Raw genomic sequence first — 23,089 nt, forward strand, 5'->3', positions numbered from 1 at the left:
TCTTTCTTTCTTTCTTTCTTTCTTTCTTTCTTTCTTTCTTTCTTTCTCCTTCCCTCCCTCCCTCCCTCCCTCCTTTCCTTCCTTCCCCTTTCTAAGACAGGTTCTTTGCCCCAGTCCCAGGTACCTGGAAAGCACTGGGAGGAGGCCCAGCTCTTTGCAGTGAGTGCAGGAACAGGGAGAATGGTGGGAGCACTGCTGGCCAGCCCTCACAAGCTGGATTGTGCAAGGTTCAGAGTCTTGGATACTCCCCAAACTTTCCTTAAAGAGAAAACCCAGAAAAGCCTGGCATCTACCTTTCAGCTTCTTAGATATTGTGCCAGAAGATTTTCTGGGGTAGAAAAAATCAAGACCTCAGTTTTCCAAATGGCTTCCTCCTGGGAGTGTCACCACCTCCCAGAGGGAGGGAGTATGCATCCTTTGTCCACCCACTACCTGCAGACTCATTGGATCTCTGCTTCTCACATTTTGCCCACTTTGAGCAGGGTCTTATCTTTTTTAAGTTTTTATTTTGATTCCAGTTAATTAACATACAGTGCTATATTAGTTTCAGGTGTACAATATATTCAACAATTGTATACATCATTCAGTGCTCATCACAAGTGCACTCCTTAATTCCTATCACCTATTTCACCCATCCCCAGCCAACCTCCTCTCCCCCCCCCCCCCCCCCCCATAACCATCAGACTGTTCCCTATAGTTAAGAGTCTGTTTCTTGGTTTGTCTCTTCTTTTTCCTTTTTTTTGTTTCTTAAATTCCACAAATGAGTGAAATCGTATGGTATTTGTCTTTCTCTGACTTATCTGGCTTAGTATTATACTGTAGCTTCATCCATGTCATTGCAAATGGCAAGATTTCATTCTTTTTTTATGGTCAAATAATATTCCACTGTATATATATACCACATCTTCTTCATCCATTCATCAATCAATGGATACTTGGGCTGCTTCCATGTCTTGGCTATTATAAATAATGCTGCTGTAAACATAGGGGTGCATATATCCCTTTGAATTACTGTTTTTGTATTCTTTGGGAAAGTACTCAGCAGTGCAATTACCAGATCATAGGGTAGTTCTATTCCTAACTTTTTGAGGAACCTGCTCAAACATACTGTTTTCCAGAGTGGCTGCACCAGTTTTCATACCCACCAACAGTGCACGAGAGTTCCTTTTTCTCCACATCCTCGTCAACACCTGTTGTTTCTTGTGTTATTGATTTTAGCCATTTTGACAGGTGTGAGGTTGTCTCGTTGCAGTTTTGATTTCAGTGTCTTATTTTATTTTAAGTCTATTTATTTGGGGGGGGGGAGGGGCAGAAAGAGAGGGACAGAGAATCCCAAGCAGGCTTGCACTCTCGGGGCTCAATCTCATGTATCGTGAGATCATGACCTGAGCTGAAATCAAGAGTCAGATGCTTAACCGACAGAGCCACCCAGGCACCCCAATTTCAGTGTCTTACCTACCTGGTCTGTCTTTCAGAAGTGACTCATGAACCCAACCTGTTTGTCCAGTGAATGTCTGGGAGAGGTGGCTACAATTTCTTTGAAAGAACATTAGATATGAAGAACCATTAAGTACTGTAATATTGCTAACAGGATTGCCATGTCATTTGAATAATGTTGTTCATAGGAAACATCGCAATGCTTACTATCTGTAACGAAAACCAAATAGATGTTAGATAGTTGCCTGGGAACTTATTTTATGGCCTTTAATGGAAGGGCAGAGATTCTAGTTCTGGGCTAGTCTCAGAATTTTGCATTGCAGATGTGTGGTAAATATCCATTTAATTAAATTGAGTTTGCTAAGCAATTGACCTCATCCGGGATAGTTCCATCCATTAGGGTTCTTTTTTTTTTTTTTTTTTTAATCACTTAAGGCTTCAGGTGTCTATTTAGACATTTGGCTCATTTTCTGTGATCCGATTTTTTAAATTTTTTTTTTTTCAACGTTTTTTATTTATTTTTGGGACAGAGAGAGACAGAGCATGAACGGGGGAGGGGCAGAGAGAGAGGGAGACACAGAATCGGAAACAGGCTCCAGGCTCCGAGCCATCAGCCCAGAGCCTGACGCGGGGCTCGAACTCACTGACAGCGAGATCGTGACCTGGCTGAAGTCGGACGCTTAACCGACTGCGCCACCCAGGCGCCCCTGATTTTTAAAAGGTATAGTTAAATCAATACGAATCCATCTCTACTGCTTAGATCAAGGTAGAAATGCTCTTCCAGTTTTATGGAAATTAGCTCCAGTTAGCCTACATAACACTGAGAATATACATAAAGAACAATAGAATTACATAACATAAATGTCACGGTGAAATGTTCCCAGTTAAAAGGGGAGCATCCTTTCTTCTCTTTTTGTGTTAGGGTTGAAACGTCAGCAGAATAGAATGAATTTATTCAGGGTGATGTTTTAGTCACTGTTCTGGTCACGGGTGAGTTACTGTGCTGTACGCTAATGTCAAAACCAACTTGTGTTCAATGAGCTGAATACAAGTTGCCGAATGCTTTTTGAATGGGTTTTTGTCAATCTATTATTTCCAACATTTAAAAGGGGAATTATTTTCAAAAATAAAACACAACCAAACAAAATATTTACCTGTGACAGTCCCAGATTCCTAAGTAAAATGAGCTGTGTTAGTATCATAATCAAGATTCTTGGTCAATCTTTATTTCCAATTTACTGATTGTAAATTCAGACTGCTTTATAAACACCTAAAAGGTTCTGTTTACTTTTATTTTACCTGGAGTACCAAAGTCCCAGTCCCCATCCAGGGAAGTCCTGGGAGATGAAAGGCCATGCTGTTGCTGAGAGTCAGAGCTATATGGTTTCAGGCAGGGTTAACAACAGAGAGCAATTAAACTGGGATTGGAATGAAAAAGACATTCTCTGGAGCCAGATCTATTTGTTGACATCATTGCCGTATCTGAACTGAGTTTTCTAAACATTAGACACCAATGAATCACTGAGTACTCCTGAGCAACTAGCCTTTGGCAAATGGTCTGGGATATTCTTGCCTTCCACTTTACTGCCCTCTCTTCCTCCAGCCATCAGCTGGGACTGAATTGAAACTATACAAATACTGGAAGAAAACATTGGTGAACTGTATAATTTGGAGAACGAGTTTCTATGAGTCAAAAATCTAGATGCAATAAAGGAAAAATCATTAAATTTGACTACATTAAAAACAAAAAATATGCCAAAATCACCAAAGCAATGTCAGAAAACAGATGAGAAGCTGGGAGAAAATATTTGCAACTTATACTACAAAGGACTAATGCTACTATATAAACAGCATGTAAGAACTAAGAAGAAAAAGACCAAACAATTTTAAAAAATGAACAAAAGTCATGAACGGTTCATGGCGGGGGTGGGGGGGGAACAAAACAACAAAGAGGCAATGCTTTTAAACATATGAAAAGATGTTCAACCTCACTCATAATACAGGATATGGTAATTAAAACTATAGGAGATAAAACATCTCTCCCCTATCAGATTGGTAAAAATCCAAAGATGTCCATGTATTACTGTTAGTAAGGCTGTGAAGAAGCACTCAGATATAGCTGGGGAGAGGACAAAATGATACAAGCCCTATAGAGAGAAATTTGACAATAGCTAACAAAAATATATGTGTATTTGTCCTTTAACCTAACAATCCCTTTTCTAGGAATCTAGGAATCTGGATTGGTGGATATTTCTCCATCAGTACAAAAGAGTATTTACACTAATATCTTGCTACTGAAAGCATGGTCTACGGAACAGCAGCCTCAGCTACCTGGGTGCTTGTTAGAAATGCTGAGTCTCAGGACCTACTGAATCAGAATCTGCATTTTAACAATACCCCAGATTATTTACATGTGCATTCAAGCTTGAGAAGCACTGCACTAGGTTATTCGTGGCATTATTTGTAATGACCCAAATGGAAACAACCCAAATGGCCACCAGTGACACACGAAATACGATCAGCCATGAAAAGGAATAAGGATGCTGTGTAGCAAATACAGAGATTTCCAAAATGTATTGTCAAGTGAAAAAAGCAAGTTGCAGAACTATCGACAGATAACAAATGGATAGATAATAGAATGACACTCTTTTGATAAGCGTGCACACGCATACACACATACATGTTTGCAAAAAGGTCAGCTGGAAAGACATGCCTGAAGCTAAACAAAACTGGGTTGATATCTCTGGGCATTACTTTATGTTTCACTACTCCAAAAATAAAATTTAAACCGTCACAACTGGGAGAGGGATGCTACAGGCATGCAGTGGGTAGAGGGGCCAGGGATGCTGTTAAACATTCTGTAGTGCCACAGCACAACAAAGAATTATCCAGCTCAGGTGTTAACAGTGTCCATGTTGAGAAATCCTGGCCTAGGGTAAGGATGGAGGAAACGCAAAAACAATTTGAGGTTTCCAAAATTAAACTCATTTTTAAAACGTGGCTAGCGTTTTCCCCTTCTCCTCTCACCTTTCCGTTCTCCATGACTGCTCCAAGGTGGCAAACATGGACTTTGTACACATTTGTATAATTTGTTAGTACCCTGGAGTTTAATTCACATGCGCCAGAAGACTACTGCATTATGAACACACAAGATCGCGTAGGCTTTATTTAAAATTTCTGTCCCGCACTGTGCAACTTATGCCTACGTACCAAGAACTGGCACTTTTCTGGTCACTGACAACATTAATTCACGGTCTCTTTACCAAGTCACAGTAAAGCGCTGGTGTGTCCGCGTACTGTCGCTCTCTGACTGAAAACTCCAGAGGTTTTCGTTTGATTCACCTACCTGGTGGCCCAGTGGGCGAGGTCAACGCAACTAGACTAGAAAAGTACGCGCGGCCCATAGGCCGGCCCCAGGGTGGCGGTCAAAGTGCAGTGGAGTACCTGGCGCACACCTGGTCACCTCCCTTCACCGCCCTCGTGCGAGCCCCAGGCTGCTGACGGACAGCCGCCCCGGGATCTGGGGATGGGCGGTGCGCTGGCTCGCTTCCCCTGACTCCGCCCGCCCTCCGGCTCCGCCGGTATTTGAGGCCCAGAGCTTCTCCCTTCTCTCCAGACCGCCGCGCCAACCCTCCGAGGTACCGTCTGGTGTGGGACCTGCCCCGGCCCGCGGGGACCTGTCCTCCACTCCGAGGTCAGGAAAGCGCCGGAGGCAGGGTGGGGCCGCGAGGGGCGCGTGGACGGGCTGAGCTTGGTAGCTCAGTGATCAGGGTTTTGCAGGGACGGGGGCGTGGCCATGCGGGGCCCTGGGGCACGTAGGGAGGGCGTGGCCTCGCGGGGGTCGGGGACGCGCGCGGGGAGGGCGTGGCCTCCCGGGGTCGGGGCGCGCGTGGGTAGGGGCGTGGTCACGCGGGGCCGTGACCCTCGAAATCTTGACGGGGAGGGGGTGGGGTATGAGCGTTTGGGCTCGGGTTCCCTTGAGAAGTCCAGTGGTCTGGCGGACAGTGACACCATCTGGTGAGTAGTGTCTGGCCGCCCAGACCCGGACGCGCAGCCCCGCGTCCGCAGTGGAGGCAGCGGGAGCCGGCATGGGGGCTGCGCTGCGCGTCCAGAGCTGCTGCGCGGGGCCCCGCAGCCACAGGTGACCCCGCGAGGCCTCCGGCCACAGGTGACCTCGCCTGTTCTGTCCGCGAGGCGCCGGGCGTTGGGAACCCAGGGTAGGGGGCTTGGAGGCCTGAGAGAAGGCCAGGGGTCGGTGCCAAAGGCGGCCGAATTTGGGCTCCCCAGCGCCTATTCACTGAAACTGCTCCTTGGTGATCTTCCTGCCCACCCGGTGTGGCCTGCTGGCCTGTGGGCAGGTGCTTCGCAAATTCCGCAGCACCTTACAGGTTATTCAGGCCTGCGAAGATAATCGTGAGCATCATTCCAGATATTGTTACCTCTGTTTTTTGTTTTGTTTTGTTTTGTTTTGTTTTATTAAACTTACTGCAGACAAAATATTACAAGATGTGGTGTCTTCAGGGCTAAGAGGACAATGGGGAAAATTTTAATCATACTTGGGGTTTGTGTGCTAGATGAAATTGGCACATGAATTACTTTCTTCCCCCTCTTCCCCATATATAGCTCAAGTTCATAAAAGAGAAGTATGGAAAATTAATATTCATATGCTGCCAGGAATACCTAGATGCCAGGGTGGAACTGGGTCAGTGTTGGTACTTTTGCTGCCTGGGCCTGTACAACTGTACCTGGGGACAGGAATATGACCCAAGGCTAACTGCTTCCTCCTGGGTGTGGTTTAGGACTGGTGTGGTGAGATGGGATGAGAAAAATAACCTTGGATTCAGCATTGTATTGCTGCATTGCATTTCTGGGGCTAAGAAATATGCACTCTGGTTGACATGAATGAAACTGTTATCAGTATTACAGGGTGTGTTCCAGTATTGCATGATTACTTTTGAGTGATTGTATCCTTCGGTTTATACCATCACAGAGAAAGGGTGCAATTTTAGTCATACTTGGCCACATAAACTAAATATTTAAAATTATACAAGGCCAATTCCAATTCAAGGCATTTTATTACATTTTAGCATCTTATAGTTAGCTCCACCTGTAAGAGTAGAGTGAAATTAGAATGAATGGAGTCATCATTCTTTTCTGTTCATACTAAGAGCACCCTCTATCACACCAAGTGTGTGTTGTAAGACCTGGGGAGGGGGTGGGGGAGGAACCACACACCTTATGTTTCCAAGCTTGCTGACCTGAGATCAGGCCTAGACAGAAGAAAGGAAATAGTGTATAATCCTACCCATTTGTTGAATACCCACTGTGTGCCAGACATTACTTTATTTAATCCTCACAGTAAACCTGCAAATAGAAGGAATCATCCCAGGACACCTGGGTGGCTCAGGTGGTTAAGCTTCTGACTTCAGCTCAGGTCACCATCTCATGGTTGGTGACTTTGAGCTCTGAATGGGAATCTGTGCTGACAGCTCAGAGCCTGGAGCCTGCTTCGGATTGTGTCTGTCTCTCTCTGCCCTGCCCACCCCCCCCCACTTGTGCTCTGTCTCTCTCAAAAATAAATAAACATGAAAAAAAACTAAAAAAATAGAAAGAACCATCCCCTGTTTACATACTAGAGAACTGTTGTTCAGAGAAGTAAAATACACATATGCTTACACACAGTATACACACAAGTACACCAGAAAACAAAGGTAGGGATGAAGCGGAAGCCCACATCTCCATTAAGCCAATCTTTAAATGGTTGGATTTTGTAGGAAATTAAGGCATCTTTAATCCAAGAAGCACAAATAGTGACACCTTAAAAAGTTAACAATCAGTTGAATCAAATCAATTGTGAACAATAATTGCTCAAAGATAACTGATAGTGCTATGGGGAAAATAATAGTGCTAGGATAGATTTGATTTGTTAGTCTTGTTTTATACACACACTCATATGTGAAATAGAAAACCTTACTACCCAATTTTTATGTTTGTGATTAAGTATTGTGATTAAGTATTTTTATTTTTAAAAGGTACACTGTTATTAAAACCATAAATAACTTTGGAATATATAATGCATTTTGCACATGTATGTGTGCATCTGTGTGTTGTGTATGAAGGACACTTTTGGCTGTCTTACCGAAGCCAAAATAGTAGGGACTTGGAAAGCCAGTGATAAGGTGTTGAGTTTCCAATGTGATCTGTGAGATATGCATCCTTATTACTGGCGTGTTCATTGAATGGATAGGAGAAAGCTTGCACTTCCTTAAAAAAAGAAAAAGAAATCCCACACTATAAAAATCTCACTAGATTGTTTATAATTTTCTTTGATATTTGAAATATTGTAGTGAGTGGTAAACTATTTAAATTTGAGTTTATTTTTGTTTCTCTTCTAGAACTAAGATCGCTTTGATCTTTTATGATTATTAAGAATTTGTATGTTATTACAAAGTGATAATGAAAGTTGTTCTATGATTATGTACTAGTGGCCTATAATTAGTGGGGTATTTTCAAATTCACATTTTAGGACAAGATGGATTTTAATAAATAGCATTCAATGCTTGGGCATTTATTTCACAAGTAAAAGAGGAATTGGGTAATAGCCAAAGAAATGGCTTTTAAACATTATTGTTTAACTCTGCTCACAAAAGTAGTTGGTAAATTTGTGATCATATGTGTTCAGTTCCTTTCATAAAACTCTACTAAAAATGACATCAAGGAGCCCTTGAAAGCGTTAAAAACAAAGGACAAAGAAAAGGAGAGGGGACAAACAGTGGCCAAGTGATGTCAGAATTTGGGAGGAAAGTGATGGAGGAGGAGTTCCATGTCATGGAGATGACAGTGGTCAAGGTTGGAGGCTCCAGTACCTGCAAAGGCAGGAATGAAGTGCAGGGCTGAAAAATGGGGCCCTGTTAGAAAGCGTGTTGCCAGATCCATTAGACCCCATGGTATCCCTGAACCTGGCAACTAGGAAGCCACCTGCCAGAAGATCGGGTTTCAGCCATATAGGATCTGATGCTCAAACTCAGGGACCTCAAGCACTGGGTTGAATTGAGGAGATTACTGATCTGATAGAAATTCCCCAGCCCTACCCTGCTTGCTTCCAGAACACCACCAGCAGCCAGATCAGAAGGTTCCTCCCATTTGCTGTACAACAACAAAAAAATGCAGCGATCAGGTGATCACACTGCATGAAAGCCTCCAGCTGACTTCCTCTCCATGTAAACAGAATTTGCAACATTGTTTTGTGTTTTCCTCTTAAATGTGACTGCTCCCCAAAGATTGTCCCCCATTTGTGGGAAGCCTGTGTATGAAATAGACTTAGATAAAGCAAACACAAACCACAATAACAGCAACAACAAAAGCCTCAGAGAGAGAGGTGAGTGAGTGTAGGGAGCAGAAGACATCTCAATAAAACCGTAATGTTGTTCTCCAAGGAATTGGAATGGAGGGCTGTAAAGAAGGAACAGCAGAGAATAAGGAGAAATCCTTGGAAATTAAAAATATAATGGCTCAAATTAGAAAAAAATCAGAAAACTTGGAAAAAAAAAAGTCACGGACATCCTTCCGGAAATGGAACAAAAATGGCACTGTGATGGAAAATGCAAGGGAAGAAGAGAAGAAAGAGCAGAGCTTTCCACCTCTGTAGCAAGCAGCCTTGCCCATCTCACAGCACCCTACAAATACTGTTTTCAGTGTGTGCGGTGATGAAGGCGCTTAGTATCTGGTAGATCAGTCCACGAGTTCTAGTGTCTGACTAATAGAGGATACAGAAAAAGAGAACAGAGTCAGTCTGAGGGAACTAACTCCTGACTTAATTTTTTTCCCAGAGAGGAAGGAAAATTTGAATTGCTAGATTGGAAGGGTCCCCCAAGTGCACAGCAAAATAAGTAAATGGGGCCCCTCTTAAGGACACACTGTGACATCTCAGAACATCAGGGATAAGGATAAGAATTTGTGAGCTTTTTAAGAATGAGGATGTGGGGAAGGGGGAATGGAACTGGGGTCAGAATGTCATCAGACTTCCCAACAGCAGAGCTGAAGGCTGGAAAGCAGTAAAGCAATGTGGCAGAAATTTGGATGTAAAATAATGTGTAGTGCATTCCAGACCCTGAGAAACTGTCAGTCATATGTAATGGTAAAGACTTCTGGGCATGCAAGATCCCAAAATGTATGCATTCTGTTTTAGAAAACTATTGGACGATTTCCTTCATCAAAATGAGGTAAACAATGAAGCAGGAAGACACTGGGGTCTGACACAAAGGGTATTTTTAGCAAAGAGATACCTCAGAGAAGATAGCAGTGTGGCAGGCTGAAGAGCAGTCCAAAATGTGGCTGATAAACAGTTGTATCAACACGTAGGTATAGTGAAAGAGAAAAGTGATGCACTTGCAGCCCAGATGAACACCTCTAAGTGCAATTATGTTTTATTTTATTTTATTTTTAATTTTTTGTATTTAAAAACATTTTTTTAATGTTTATTTATGTTTTGAGAGAGAGAGAGAGACAAAGTGTGAGCGGGGGAGGGGCAGAGAGCCAGAGGGAGACACAGAATCTGAAGCAGGCTCCAGGCTCTGAGCTGTCAGCACAGAACCTGATGTGGGGCTCGAACCCACAAGCTGTGAGATCATGACCTGAGCCAAAGTCAGACGCTTAACTGACTGAGCCACCCAGGTGCCCCTAAGTGCAATTATGTTTTAGAAAAATTAGGTGTATAAAAACTTTATGTGGCAGTCTCATTTACGGCATAGCATCTTAAGGACTTGCAAGGAAACCTCTATCCAGCTTTGTCCACGGGTGTGGCCCAAACAATAACACCAAAACTCACACTCCTTGAAGATTCAGATTTTGTATTTACAATTCTCCATTAAAAGAAACCAGGAGAAGGGCTGATACCTCATGTCTTTGGACTGGAAATAAAATAGATAGGTAAGTAGGTAGATAGATAGATAGATAGATAGATAGATAGATAAAGAACCAGGGTTGTTGCCCTAGAGCAGGGATGTTTGAGATCAACATGTCAAGATAAAATAATCAATTTCAAGAGACACCCACTAGCACAGTTAATGACAGTTTGAGCGCCAACAAGAAAACCAAGACCAGCTAATTGAAATGCGTTGTCAAAATACCTGAGTCCATTAATAAGTTCAGATGAGGCAGACAAAATGAGTTTTAAAAAGGCACAGAAGAATTTGAATAACGTTTTTCAGGAAATGCTGTGTGATGATCCATATGTGATTGTTATGTAAAAAGTTCTGTTATTCCAGGTTTCTAGGCTAACAAGCACAGTAGTTCTACAACCATAAAGGCCTAAAAATTCAACTAAAGTACTTATAGACCGAGTCTACAATGCAGGTAGAGGAAAACGCATAGCACTTCATTTTAAAGAAAGACATTGGGTTACCAGGAACTGAAATTTGGTGTTTGGATGAGGCCTTGTAAAATCCCAGCAAAGGGAGAAGTGAAGCTCAAAACTCCCCCACTTACTGGAATGTGCTGGTTACTCACTAGAGTGAGTGCTGGGTTCCAAGGAGCAGCTGGGATGGCATGGTGACCAAGAATCAGGCTTCCTGTGTTTGTGTGTGTGTGGGGGGGATGGTCCCGAAGCATTAATATCACCTTAGGAAATATATAAGAAGATATAACAAAGGTAAAATATGTTAAACCCGTGGTGTTAATACTTGAGCACAGGGGTAGAAATGAGTTTGTAACTAATGTTTTGTGTCTTAAAAAAATTTTTTTTGTTGTTTATTTTTGAGAGAGAGACAGAGCATGAGCTGGGGAGGGGCGGAGAGCGAGGGAGGCATAGAATCTGAAGCAGGCTCCAGGCTCTGAGCTGTTAGCACAGAGCCGGATGCCAGGCTCGAACTCACGAGCTGCGAGATCATGACCTGAGCAGAAGTCTGATGCTTAACCAACTGAGCCACCCAGGCGCCCATTTTGTGTATTTTTATTTTTATTTATTTTTTTAATTTTAGTTTTTATTTTTTAAAATTTACATCCAAATTAGTTAGCATATGGTGCAACAATGATTTCAGGAGTAGATTCCTTAGTGCCCCTTACCCATTTAGCCCATCCCTCCTCCCACAACCCCTCCAGCAACCCTCAGTTTGTTCTCCATATTTATGAGTCTCTTCTGTTTTGTCTCCCTCCCTGTTTTTGTATTATTTTTGTTTCCCTTACCTTATGTTCATCTGTTTTGTCTCTTAAAGTCCTCATATGAGTGAAGTAATAAGATTTTTGTCTTTTCTCTAATTTCACTTAGCATAATATCCTCCAGTTCCATCCCCATAGTTGCAAATGGCAAGACTTCATTCTTTTTGATTGCCAAGTAATACTCCATTGTATATATATACCACATCTTCTTTATCCATTCATCCATCGAGGGACATTTGGGCCCTTTCCATACTTTGGCTATTGTTTATAGTGCTGCTATAAACATGGGGGTGCACGTGTCCCTTTGAAACAGCACACCTATATCCTGTGGATAAATGCCTAGTAGTGCAATTGCTGGGTGGTAGGGTAGTTCTGTTTTTAGTTTTTTGAGGAACCTCCATACTGTTTTCCAGAGTGACTGTACCAGCTTGCATTCCCATGTTTTGTATATTTTTAAACGTGTTTGAAAGTCTTAGGTTATCCTAGCTTATTGGATTTGTAAGTCTTGATTTATAAGGTTTATAGAAGTCTAAATGTTTACTAAGGTTTAAACATTTTTAAGTTTGCTTTAAATATTTTTTTCATTTTTTTAATGTTTATTCTTGTGAGAGAGAGAGAGGGAGAGAGAGTTAGTCTGACAGGGGGCTGGAACTCATGAGCCATGAGATCATGACCTTAGCAGAAGTTAGATGCTTAACCCCACCCAGGGACCATTAAGTTTGCTTTGAAAGATGTCAAAAGCATTAAAAAATCTGATATATTAAAATAAATAACTGATGCTTAAATATTTAAGCACAATAATTTCTTTGCAGTGTAAGCCGTATACTGCCAAACAATTGACAATTAATGAAAGTATTTTAGTAGGGAATGTTGTTCCCTGTCTATGAAAATTCCTTTTGGGCAGGAAGGCCCCTGAGCTCACCAGCAGGGCGATAGACTGTGGGAGAGGAGAAGGGGACCAGTAGATGACTCTGTATCTGAGCATACGAAACAGTTAGTGGAAAGGTCTAGTGACATGTAGAACATTTGGGGGAAGTTGCCATAGCTACATAGAAAACTAAAGAAATGTGGGGGGAAAGGCAATATTAACCTAAGGAAAAGCAGTGTTAAGTGATAGGAAATGTGCCCCTAGTATACTACTTGGTTTAGCACTGATCACTACTAGCTCTAATAAAGCAAGCCATGGGTGGGGAAGGACAAGGGCAGCAGTGTAAGAGAACCTGTAGTTATTTGTGATATCTCTTTGAGCACTGTCTGACATTTAAACTAAGTGTGTGAGTATTAATTTCACAAAAATAAAAATGAACCAAATCCTGGCCCCTAAAAATAATAGAGGCATGTTGTAGAAAATGTGAAAATGCAGAAAAATATAAAAAACATAAAAATGACCTGTAGCTGAGAAACATTGGGTGCACAATATTTCCTTCCATTCTGTCTTTAAAGTATGCTTACATGTACTTTTCTTCCTAGTTAACATGGAGAACATTTAAAAGTTTATTTATAGTGTTATATCCTCTTTTTCAGCTTAATTTTGTATAGCCTGGAACATTAGCATGCTTTTTAAAAAATTAATACCTCCTTTACTAACCATCATGAATGTGACAGAATTTGTGGTTCTCTGTTGTTGGGCATTTAAAACTTTTCTATAGCATATGAAGTAGTTAGTAGTTGCTTTTGTCCGTAATATTTTTTATATTAAATTTATTGTCAAATTGGTTTCCATACAACACCCAGTGCTCATTCCAACAGGTGCCCTCCTCAGTGCCCATCACCCACTTTCCCCTCTTCCCCACCCCCCATCAATCCTCAGTTTGTTCTCAGTATTTAAGAGTCTCTTATGGTTTGCCTCCCTCCCTCTCTGTAACTGTTTTTATTCCTCTCTTCCCCTCCCCCATGGTCTTCTGTTAAGTTTCTCAGGATCCACATATGAGTGAAAACATATGGTATCTGTCTTTCTCTGCCTTATTTCACTTAGCATAATACTCTCCAGTTCCATCCAATGTCCATAATATTTTTTACGGTTTTATTGAGAAATCATTGACATATATCACTGTGTAAGTTTAAGGTATACAGCATGATGGTTTGATATACATATGTTGTGGAATTATTGCCACAATGGGTTCAGCTAACATTCATCTTCTCATACAGATGTGATAAAAAAAAAAGAGTAAAGGGAAAAAAATTCTCCTTGTGGTGGTAACTCTTAAGACTTACCCCTTTAACTATCTTTTAACTACCTTCTGACATAGCTAATGGCAATATTAGTTTACAAGCATCATGTTGTACATTACATCCGTGATACTTACGTCTCCTGTATTTGGAAGTTTCTACCTTTTGACCACCTTCCTCCAGTTTCCTCTCCCTTCAACTCCCACCTCTGGTAACAAGTCTAAACTCTTTCTTATGAGTTTGTTTTGTGTTATTCCACATATCAGTGACATCATACAGTATTTGTCTTTCCTCTGAGTTATTTCGCATAGCATAATGCCTTCAAGGTCCATCCATGTTGTTGTAAATGGTAGGATTTCCTTGTGTTTTTTTTATGGCTGAATATTATTCCATTGCATAACTGTACTATATATATATATATATAGATATATATATATCTCACAACTTCTTTATCTACTGATCCACAGATGGACACTTAGGTTGTTTCCATGTCTTGGTTATTTCAAATAATGCTGCAGTGGACATGGGAGTTCAGATTATCTTTTCCAGTTAGTATTTTTGTTTCCTTTGAATGTAGTCCCAGAAGTGGATTTGTTGGATCATATGGTAGATCTATTTTTAATTTTCTGAGGGTCCTCCATACTGTTTTCCATAGTGGCTATACCAACCTCAATAGCAGTGCACAAGAGTCCCGTTTTTCTCCACATGCATACTAGAATTTGTCATCTTTTGTCTTTTTTGATGATGGCCATTCTAACAGGCATGAGGTGATATCTTATTGTGATTTTAAATTGTATTTCCCTGATGATTAGTGATGTTGAGCATCTTTTCATGTACCTGTTAATCCTTCCTATATCTTCTTTGGGGAAATGTCTATTTTCAGGTCATCTTCTTTATCCATTCATCTGTCAATGGACATTTGGGCTCTTTCCTTACTTTGGCTATTGTCGATAGCACTGCTGTAAATATTGGAGTGCATGTGCCCCTTTGAAACAGCACACCTGTATCCCTTGGATAAATACCTAGTAATGAAATTTCTGGGTCGTAGGGTAGTTCTATTTTTAATTTCTTGAGGAACCTCCTGTTGTTGCCTGAGTTGTTAATTTAGCCACTCTGACAGGTTTGAGGTGGTATGTCATTGTGGTTTTGATTTGTATTTCCCTGATGATGAGTGATGTTGAGCATTTTCTCAGTGTCAGTTGGCCATCTGGATGTCTTCTTTGGAGAAGTGTCTATTCATGTCTTTTGCCCATTTCTTCATTGGATTATTTGTTTTTTGGGTGTTAAGTGTGATAAGTTCTTTATAGATTTTGGATTCTAACCCTTTATCTGATATGTCATTTGCAGATATCTTCTCCCCTTCCATTGGTTGCTGTTTAGTTTTACTGATTTTTTTCCTTCGCTGTGCAGAAGCTTTTTATCTTGATGAGGTCCCAATAGTTCATTTCTGTTTTTGTTTCCCTTGCCTCTGGATATGTTTTGAGTAAGAAGTTGCTGCGGCCAAGGTCAAAGAGATTTTTGCCTGCTTTCTCCTCTAGGATTTTGATGGCTTCCTGTCTTACATTTAGGTCTTTTATCCATTTTGAATTTATTTTTGTGTACGGTGTAAGAAAGTGGTCCAGGTTCATTTTTCTGCATGTCGCTGTCCAGTTTTCCCAGCACCATTTGCTGAAGAGACTGTCTTTATTCCATTGGATATTCTTTCCTGCTTTGTCAAAGATTAGTTGGCCATTCATTTGTGGGTCCGTTTCTGGGTTTTCTATTCTGTTTCATTGATCTGAGTGTCAGTTTTTGTGCCAGTGCCATACTGACTTGATGACTACAGTTTTGTAATATAGCTTGAAGTCTGGGATTTTGATGCGTTCAGTTTTGGTTTTCTTTTTCAAGATTGCTTTGGCTATTCTGGGTCTTTTCTGGTTCCATAAAAATTGTAGGATTGTTTGTTCTAGCTCTGTGAAGAATGCTGGTGTTATTTTGATAGGGATTGATGAATGATCATTTTAATATGCTGCTGAAATCAGTTTGCTAGTATTTTATTAATTTTTGCATCTACATTTGTCAAAGATGTTGGCCTATAGTTGTCTTCCCTAATAGTAGGGAAAGCCTTTTCTGGTTTTGGTATCAGGATAATGCTGGCCTTATTAAATGAATTTGGGAGTGTTCTCTTCTCTTTGAGTTTGAGAAGGATTGGTATTAATTCTTTAAATGTTTGGTAAAATTCACCAGTGAAGCCTTATGGTTCTGGCCTTTTCTTTGTTGAGAGATTTTTGATTACTAATTCAATCTCCTTTCTAGTAATTGGTCTATTCAGGTTTTTCTATTTCTTCCTGATTCAGGTTTTGTAAGTTTTATGTTTCTAAGAATTTTTCCATTTCTGCTAGGTTGTCCAGTTTATTGGTATATAGTTATTCATAGTAACCTCTTATGATCCTTTGAATTTCCTTTTTAAATTTTTAAAAAAATTTTTAAATTTATTTTTGAGAGAGAAAGAGATAGCATGAGCAGGGGAGGGACACAGAGAGAGGGAGGCACAGAATCCAAAGACAGGCTCCAGGCTCTGAGCTTTTAGCTCAGAGCCTGACGCATTTAGCGTTTAGCCCTTTAGCATTTCTTGTAAGTCAGATCTGGTGGTAATGAAATGTCTCAGCTTTTATTTGTGTGAGAAAGTCTTTATAACTTTGTTTCTGAAGGAGAGCTTCATCGGTCATAGAATTGTTGACAGGTTTTGTTTGTTTCTTTGTTTTTCAATATTTTGAATGTCATCCCATTTTCTCCTGGCCTGAAAAGTTTCTGTTGAGAAATCTGTTCATAGTCTTACAAGGGTTCCCTTAAGGATGTAACTTCTCTGTTTTCTCTTGCCGCTCTTAAAAATTCTTTCTTTGTTGACTATTCAATTATGGTTGTTGGTGTAGCCCTTATTCAGGTTCAGGCTATTTGGGGTCCTTTGGGTCTCATGGATGTAGACATCCATTTCTCTCCCCAAGTTTGGGAAGTTTTCGGCCATTATTGCTTTAAATAAACTCCCTGTCGCTTTATTTCTCTTCTCCCTCTGGAATTCCCATAATGCAAATATTGTTTCTTTTTGCTGTGTCCTATAGTTCCTATGGACTTGCTTCACAGAAAATTTTTGTTTCTCCTAACTTTCAATGTCTAGTCCTCCAGATCACTGATTGTTTTGTCTGCATGAACAAGTCTACCCACTTACTTACTTACTTACTTACTTATTTATTTATTGTTCGAGAGAGAGTGCACAAGTTTTGGGAGAGGGGCAGAGGGGGAGAGAGAGAGAATCTCAAGCAGGCTCCACACTCAGCATGGACCCCACTGCAGGGCTCAGTCCCATGACCCCAGGATTGTGATCTGAGCTGAAATCCAAGAGTCAGACACTGACTGAGCCGCCCAGGTGCCTCAGGTCAAGTCTACCTTTGAAACTCCTGAATTCTTCAGTTTAGTTGTTGTACTTTCAACTCTAGGATTTCAGTTTTCTGGGGTTTTATGGTGGTTGTTATTTCCTTTCAGACTTCTCATTTTGTTCATGCATTGTTTCCCTAATTTTGTTTAGTTGTGTGTCACCATTTTCTTTTTGTTCACTAAGCTTCCTTAAGAGGATTATTCTGATTTCTTTTTATGACAGTTTATAGATTTCCATTTATTTTAGGTCAGTTACTGGAGCTTTATTAGTTTCCTTTCATGGTCTCATATTTACCTGATTAATCATGATCTTGATTCCTTATGTTGGTATTTGTGCACTTGATGAATGGGGTTCATCTTCTAGACTTTATAGATTTGTTTTGGGAGAGACAGCTCTCCACCAGTAAGCCCAGCTGGGTTTCTGGCTACATCTGCTGCTAATGATTTGGGGCATGTAGGGCTTATTATTATGGTCTCTTTTGGGGTGAGGCAACTGTTTGAGCTCTGAAGATGGAGATGGTGGGGTGCCACTGGCTAAGAACAGTTGGATAGGACTACTGGCTTGGTTCCCTACCTAAGTGAGGCTATAGGATAGGCTCAGCAGTTGCTTGCATTTTCTGGTCTGGCTTTGTAGATGGTCCGGACTGGGTACTATATTCAGTAGTAGTTGGGGCTGTGAATTAATAACTTCCTGCCTTGGCAGGACAGCCAGCCAGAACCCAAGGACTATACAACTCATTGTTTGCTGGCTGAATCAGGCCAGAGCATGCACTGAGTTCCCTGCTCAGGTGAGGCCACTGGTTTCACTCTGCAGATGGTGGAAGGCACAGGCAGTGCTCTCTGTTCAAGTGCCTCTGTGTGTAGGGATGTTTTTCATGTGCTCTGGTTAGGTTCCCTGGTTGGAGAGGCTGAAGGCTATATTCAACAAGTGGGGCTATGAATAAAAATCCCTGTTCCAAGGCAGTGGGAGAAGCAGGTCTAGAGTTGGTAAAACTCTTTGTTGTCTTTTTTTTTTTTTTTTAAAGAGATAGAGAAGGAACAAAGGAGAGAGGGAGAAGGAGGGAGAGAGGGAGAAGGAGAGAGAGAGAATCTTAAGCAGGCTCCACACCCAGTGTGGAGCCTGACACAAGGCAGGACAGGATCTCATGACTCTGAGATCATGACCCAAGATGAAATCAGGAGTCAAACACTTAATCAGCTGAGCCACCCAGGGGCCCAAAACTCTTTGTTGTCTTAACTCAAGCTGATCCACACCCTAATTTCCCTGCTAAACAGGGCCACTGGCTTTATTCTGTAGATTCTCAGCTCTACCTGCCCTTCTCTTGGCTCAGCACCCCTGGGCTGCACAGCTCCCAGGAGTTGTCTCCAGCCCTTTTATTCAGGTGGGGCCAGAAGACACTCTCCACAGGCAGGTGGGGCTGTGATTCAGCTACCTTGCCTGAGTGGGAGAGGGAAGGCTGCTCCAAGTTACCTTCAGTTTCCCAAACAGGCTGTCTGGTTGGGAGAGTCCTGGAGTTACCCTCAATCCTCTGTGAATTAATCCCACTGCCTCCGTACCTGGTACTGGCTTTGCTCTGGGGGCAATCAGCTCTGCCTGCCCACTTCTCAGCTTGAGCACCACTGGGCAGCACAGCTTCCAGGAGTTGTCACCAGGCCTTCTGGTCAGATGGGGCTGGAAGGCACTCTCAGCAGCCGTGGGTGGGGCTATGACTCAGCATCTTGCCCAGGCATGGGCAGACTGGGCTCTAGGGCTGGCAGAACTCCTCGTTTGATGATCTGAATCAGGCAGATCTCCACTCTGGTGTGTTCCCTGGTCAGAGCGCATCGCTGACTTAGTTCTACAGATGAGGAAAGCCTCTGGGTGTGATTACTATGTGGACACTGCAGGCATGAACTTGGTCTGCCAAGATCCATGTGCTGGTTGTCGCAAGCCCCTCCCCTCTTCTCCATCATGGATTCCCAGTGGTTGAGCCACGCAGATTCCACTGCAGTCTCTGTAGAGTGAGAGACGCTGAGGCGACCTCTCCATGTGCTGCCGCCCTGTCCTTTATTTTTATTTTTTTAATTGCAAATTATGCTCTGGAAATATTGGCATAGCAATTTATAGGATCATTTACACAGTATAGGAAGGAATACCTATCTTAGTCATTGTTGGAAATTAATGGTTTTTTAACTTTCAAAAATTGTGTTTTAAAAAGGTATGTTGAATTTGCTCTCCACCTCCCCTTTTTTTTTTTTTTGGAAGTCTGTATGCCTTAGTGATTGAACTCCAGTGCCATGCAGACCTGGTTTCTAGCCTTCACTCTACCATTTGTATAGCCTTGTGATAAAAGAGCGATGGCTCCCATTTCTTTGCTTATCAAATGCTGATCTTCTCAACCAGCTTTACAAGGTTATAAGAGTCATTTAGGAAAAGTACTAATATAGGTCCCAGTGTGTAGTATATACTCAAAAATGGGTATTTATTTTTTCTGAAGTTAAAACTTTTTAATGTAATCACTAGTTATTGTTCTTGTTTGAGGCACAAGGGAACTGTTTCTAACATTTTATCATCGATGATGGCTGATACTCCTTGTCACATTAAGGAAGTATAGGAAGTACCATTTTCTTTTTGTTTTAAGGACATTTATTATGAGTGGGCAATTCAGTTATTTCATGATTAACTTATTTTCTGCTATAAGATTATCCTGCATATCTGGAATAAGCCTACAACCATCATTGATTTCATGTTTCTTTCTTATTTAACAATTTTCATAGGACGTGGATATAACTTTTTTAAATGTTTTATTTATTTTTGAGAGAGAGAGAGCACAAGCGAGCATGAGCAGGGGAAGGGTAGAGAGAGAGAGAGGGAGACACAGAATCTGAAGCAGGCTCCAGGCTCCGAGCTGTCAGCACAGAGCCTGATGTGGGGCTTGAACCCACGAATGGTGAGATCACGACCTGAGCTGAAGTCTGCTGCTTAACCAACTGAGCCACCCAGGCGCCCTGAGTGTGAACATAATTTCACTTTTAACAGCTATCCGTCGTTGTCAGCTGAGAAATGGAATGCTGTTAGACTTCACCTTGGGCTTTGAAGAGTAAACTCCTCTCTGGCTCTTTTTTCTGCATTCATGTTAACAATAGACATCGAAGATGGCAGGGCACACAGATTACCTGGCCTCCTCTTCCTCATGCAGGGAGCAGGAACCGAGTAACACATTCAGAGTCCCAGAGCTGGAACTGAAAACCTCATCTCCCTCCTGACTTGTGCCTTTTCCTCTGAATGTCCTGGCTTGGTTTTTCCAGGGTCAGTGTTTAAAGCCAGAAGACTGAAGCTGCTTTATGTTGAGGAACTACTGCTCTTTGAGCTTTCTCAATTCGCTGAGGGGCTGGGTAGCCAGCATCAGTGGGGGCTGAGCCATCTTGGGGGCCAAGCCAGAGGTGTCCCTGTCCCCAGCTAAGAGGAAGATTTGTGTGGTGGGGGACCCACAGACACCTGCCTGAGTCTTGACATTGGATTGTGTCAGGAATGCTTGGGATTGTGCCTCTTGCCCTGTGGTACATCCTCGTACCTAATTCTTCATTCTTAAACCTGTTTTCACAGTTGTTTCTCTTAAAATTGAGAAGCAGGCAGCACTTGCTGATGTAAAATCCAAATAAACAATATAATTTTTGCATCAGTTCCATAGAATAGCTACTTTTGTTTCTATTGATGTTCCCAAGGGTCTGCAAAATCTTGAAGTTATTTCTGTATCAACAAAGAATCCATTATTTCAGAAGAATTTTAATAAGGTGTATGTTCTATTGTACTTCTCTTAGAAATTAGTAATTTCAGGGGTACCTGGGTGGCTCAGTCGGTTAAGTGGCCAAGACTTCGGCTCAGGTCATGATCTCACGGTCCGTGAGTTCAAGCCCCACGTCGGGCTCTGTGCTGATAGCTCAGAGCCTGGAGCCTGTTTCAGATTCTCTGTCTCCCTCTCTCTGACCCTCCCCCGTTCATGCTCTGTCTCTCTCTGTCTCAAAAATAAATAAACGTTAAAAAAAAATAAAAACAAAAAGAAATTAGTAATTTCAGATATGTATAGAAAGTCTGAGCAAACTAGGAGTGCTCAGCACCCCAGCTATTCTCTATAGTGAATAAATAGAGTTTGCAAACAAAATGTTTAAAACAAGGATAGTAAATAAGGTGTGTAAGTTGCAGTATTAGTTTGCTGTGGCTCTTGTAGCAGATTCCCGCAAGCTCAGCGCATTTGTTCTCTCATGCTTCTGGAGGCCTCAAGGCTGACAGGCTTCACTGAGCAACACCGGGGTTTTGACAGGGTTGTGCTCTCCCCAGAGGCTGTAGCGGGGAGTCTGTCACCACCCCTTTTCCAGCTTCTAGAGTTGCAGTTTTTGCATTCCTTGTTTGTCCCCACTTCCTCCAGTTTTCAAGCCAGCATGATAGCATTTTGCTTCAGTCTCCACATTGCTTTCTTCATTGTTCAAATTCCTCTCTGCCTGCCTCTCATAAGGATATGTGTGATTACATTTAGGGACCACTTGAATAATTCATGATGATCTCCCCACATCAAGATCTTTCATTTAGGGGTGCTTGGGTGGCTCAGTCAGTTAAGTGTCAGGCTCTTGATTTTGGCTCAGGTCATGTTCTCACGGTTCCTGAGACGGAGCCCTGCATCAGGCTCTGTGCTGACAGTGAGGAGCCTGCTTGGGATTCTCTCTCTCTCTCTCTCTCTCTCTCTCTCTCTGTCTGCCCCTCCCCTGCTTGTGCTTTGTCTCTCTCTCTCAAAATAAACATGAAAAAAAAATCCTTTCTATAATCACATCTACAAAGTCTCTTTTGCTGTGTAAGGGAACATTCTCATGTTCCAAGGGTTAGTATGGGCGTATCTTTGCTGCCCATATGCAGCCAACCACTGTAGTTATAATCATAAAGCCATCCTTGGGGAAGAATGGTTAACTCCTCATTCTGTTCACGGGGTCTTTCTGTTAGATACCTCCTACCCTTTCCCTTCTACACCATGAAGATCTCCCCTCTTGCCTCTCCCTTTCCTTGTTCTGTAGATTCCCCCCCATAGCTCAAATGAGTCATTTCCTCAATCTGGGGAAACGTAGTAGGTAAACTTCTGTAAGTGATATCAGAGCAGGCAGTTGCTCCTTTCCCCAGAATCTGCTCCCCACCAGCCTGTTCTGCTGCATCTACAGCTGACTGACTGCTCGGACCCCTTGCTGCCTCTTGCCTTCTCTCCTGACCCCTCTGTGCTGTACTTCAGGCTCTTCCTGAAGTGGGGATATCTAGAGGAGCAGTGGAAAGACAGTTTGCTGGCCCTGAGTTCAGCCTTAGCTATTCAGTTCCTTAGCCTGGAAACATCACTTCACTTCTGTGAACTTCAGATCCCCCATGGCAAAGGGGGAGTCAATAATAGGTCTTTGTAAAGACCTACTGTGCTTTAACCTGCTTGAAGACTCTCACATCCACCCTATCCCTGACTGCCCAGAACTATTCCTCCTCTGGACCCTGCCTAGGCCACCAAGGATGTGGCCACATGCCCTACATGCCCAATATGTGCTGTCTGACCCCTGACCTCTGAAGCCTGTAACCAGAGGTGGCCATCGGCAGGCACCTGCTATCCAGTGCCCTTGTCCAGAACAAAGGGCAAGAAGGCCTGGGCCTGTGGGCAGTAACAGATCTGGGGAACATGGCCCTGGGTTTGGGCTTTGACACAGGCACAGGTTTCATAGAAGGAGAATTGAAGGTCAAAAGTCCTTGTTTTTAAGGCATTCGTATGACTTCGTATGTGGTTTGATTTATCTCTTATCTCCAGGCCACAGGCTACCCTAAAATTGGGTTCCTCTCTCCCACATGATAAAAGCATTCAACCATATTTTTTTGTGTGTGTAACCTTGTGGTTGGATTTATCATTTGAATGGTTTTTAA

General features: G+C 42.1%; 1 protein-coding gene across 5 annotated transcripts in view; it reads left to right on the top strand.

Annotated features, from left to right (window-relative positions):
• The window catches only part of SERPINB6 (serpin family B member 6), a 43,726-nt gene that overhangs the window by 7,758 nt on the left and 12,879 nt on the right, over positions 1-23,089 (top strand). The window contains exon 1 of one of the 5 annotated variants that reach the window (XM_049611294.1): positions 5,050-5,131. The exons of 1 other annotated variant lie outside the window; for it this stretch is intronic. The gene's annotated coding sequence lies outside the window, so the exon portion shown is untranslated. Of the gene's footprint in view, positions 1-5,049; positions 5,132-5,355; positions 5,455-5,628; positions 5,851-23,089 lie in introns of those variants that run through there. 3 more of the 5 variants (XM_049611295.1, XM_049611293.1, XM_049611292.1) reach the window with 3 other exon arrangements.

Source organism: Panthera uncia (assembly GCF_023721935.1).
Source record: "Panthera uncia isolate 11264 chromosome B2 unlocalized genomic scaffold, Puncia_PCG_1.0 HiC_scaffold_25, whole genome shotgun sequence".
Classification (NCBI taxonomy): Eukaryota; Metazoa; Chordata; class Mammalia; order Carnivora; family Felidae; genus Panthera; species Panthera uncia.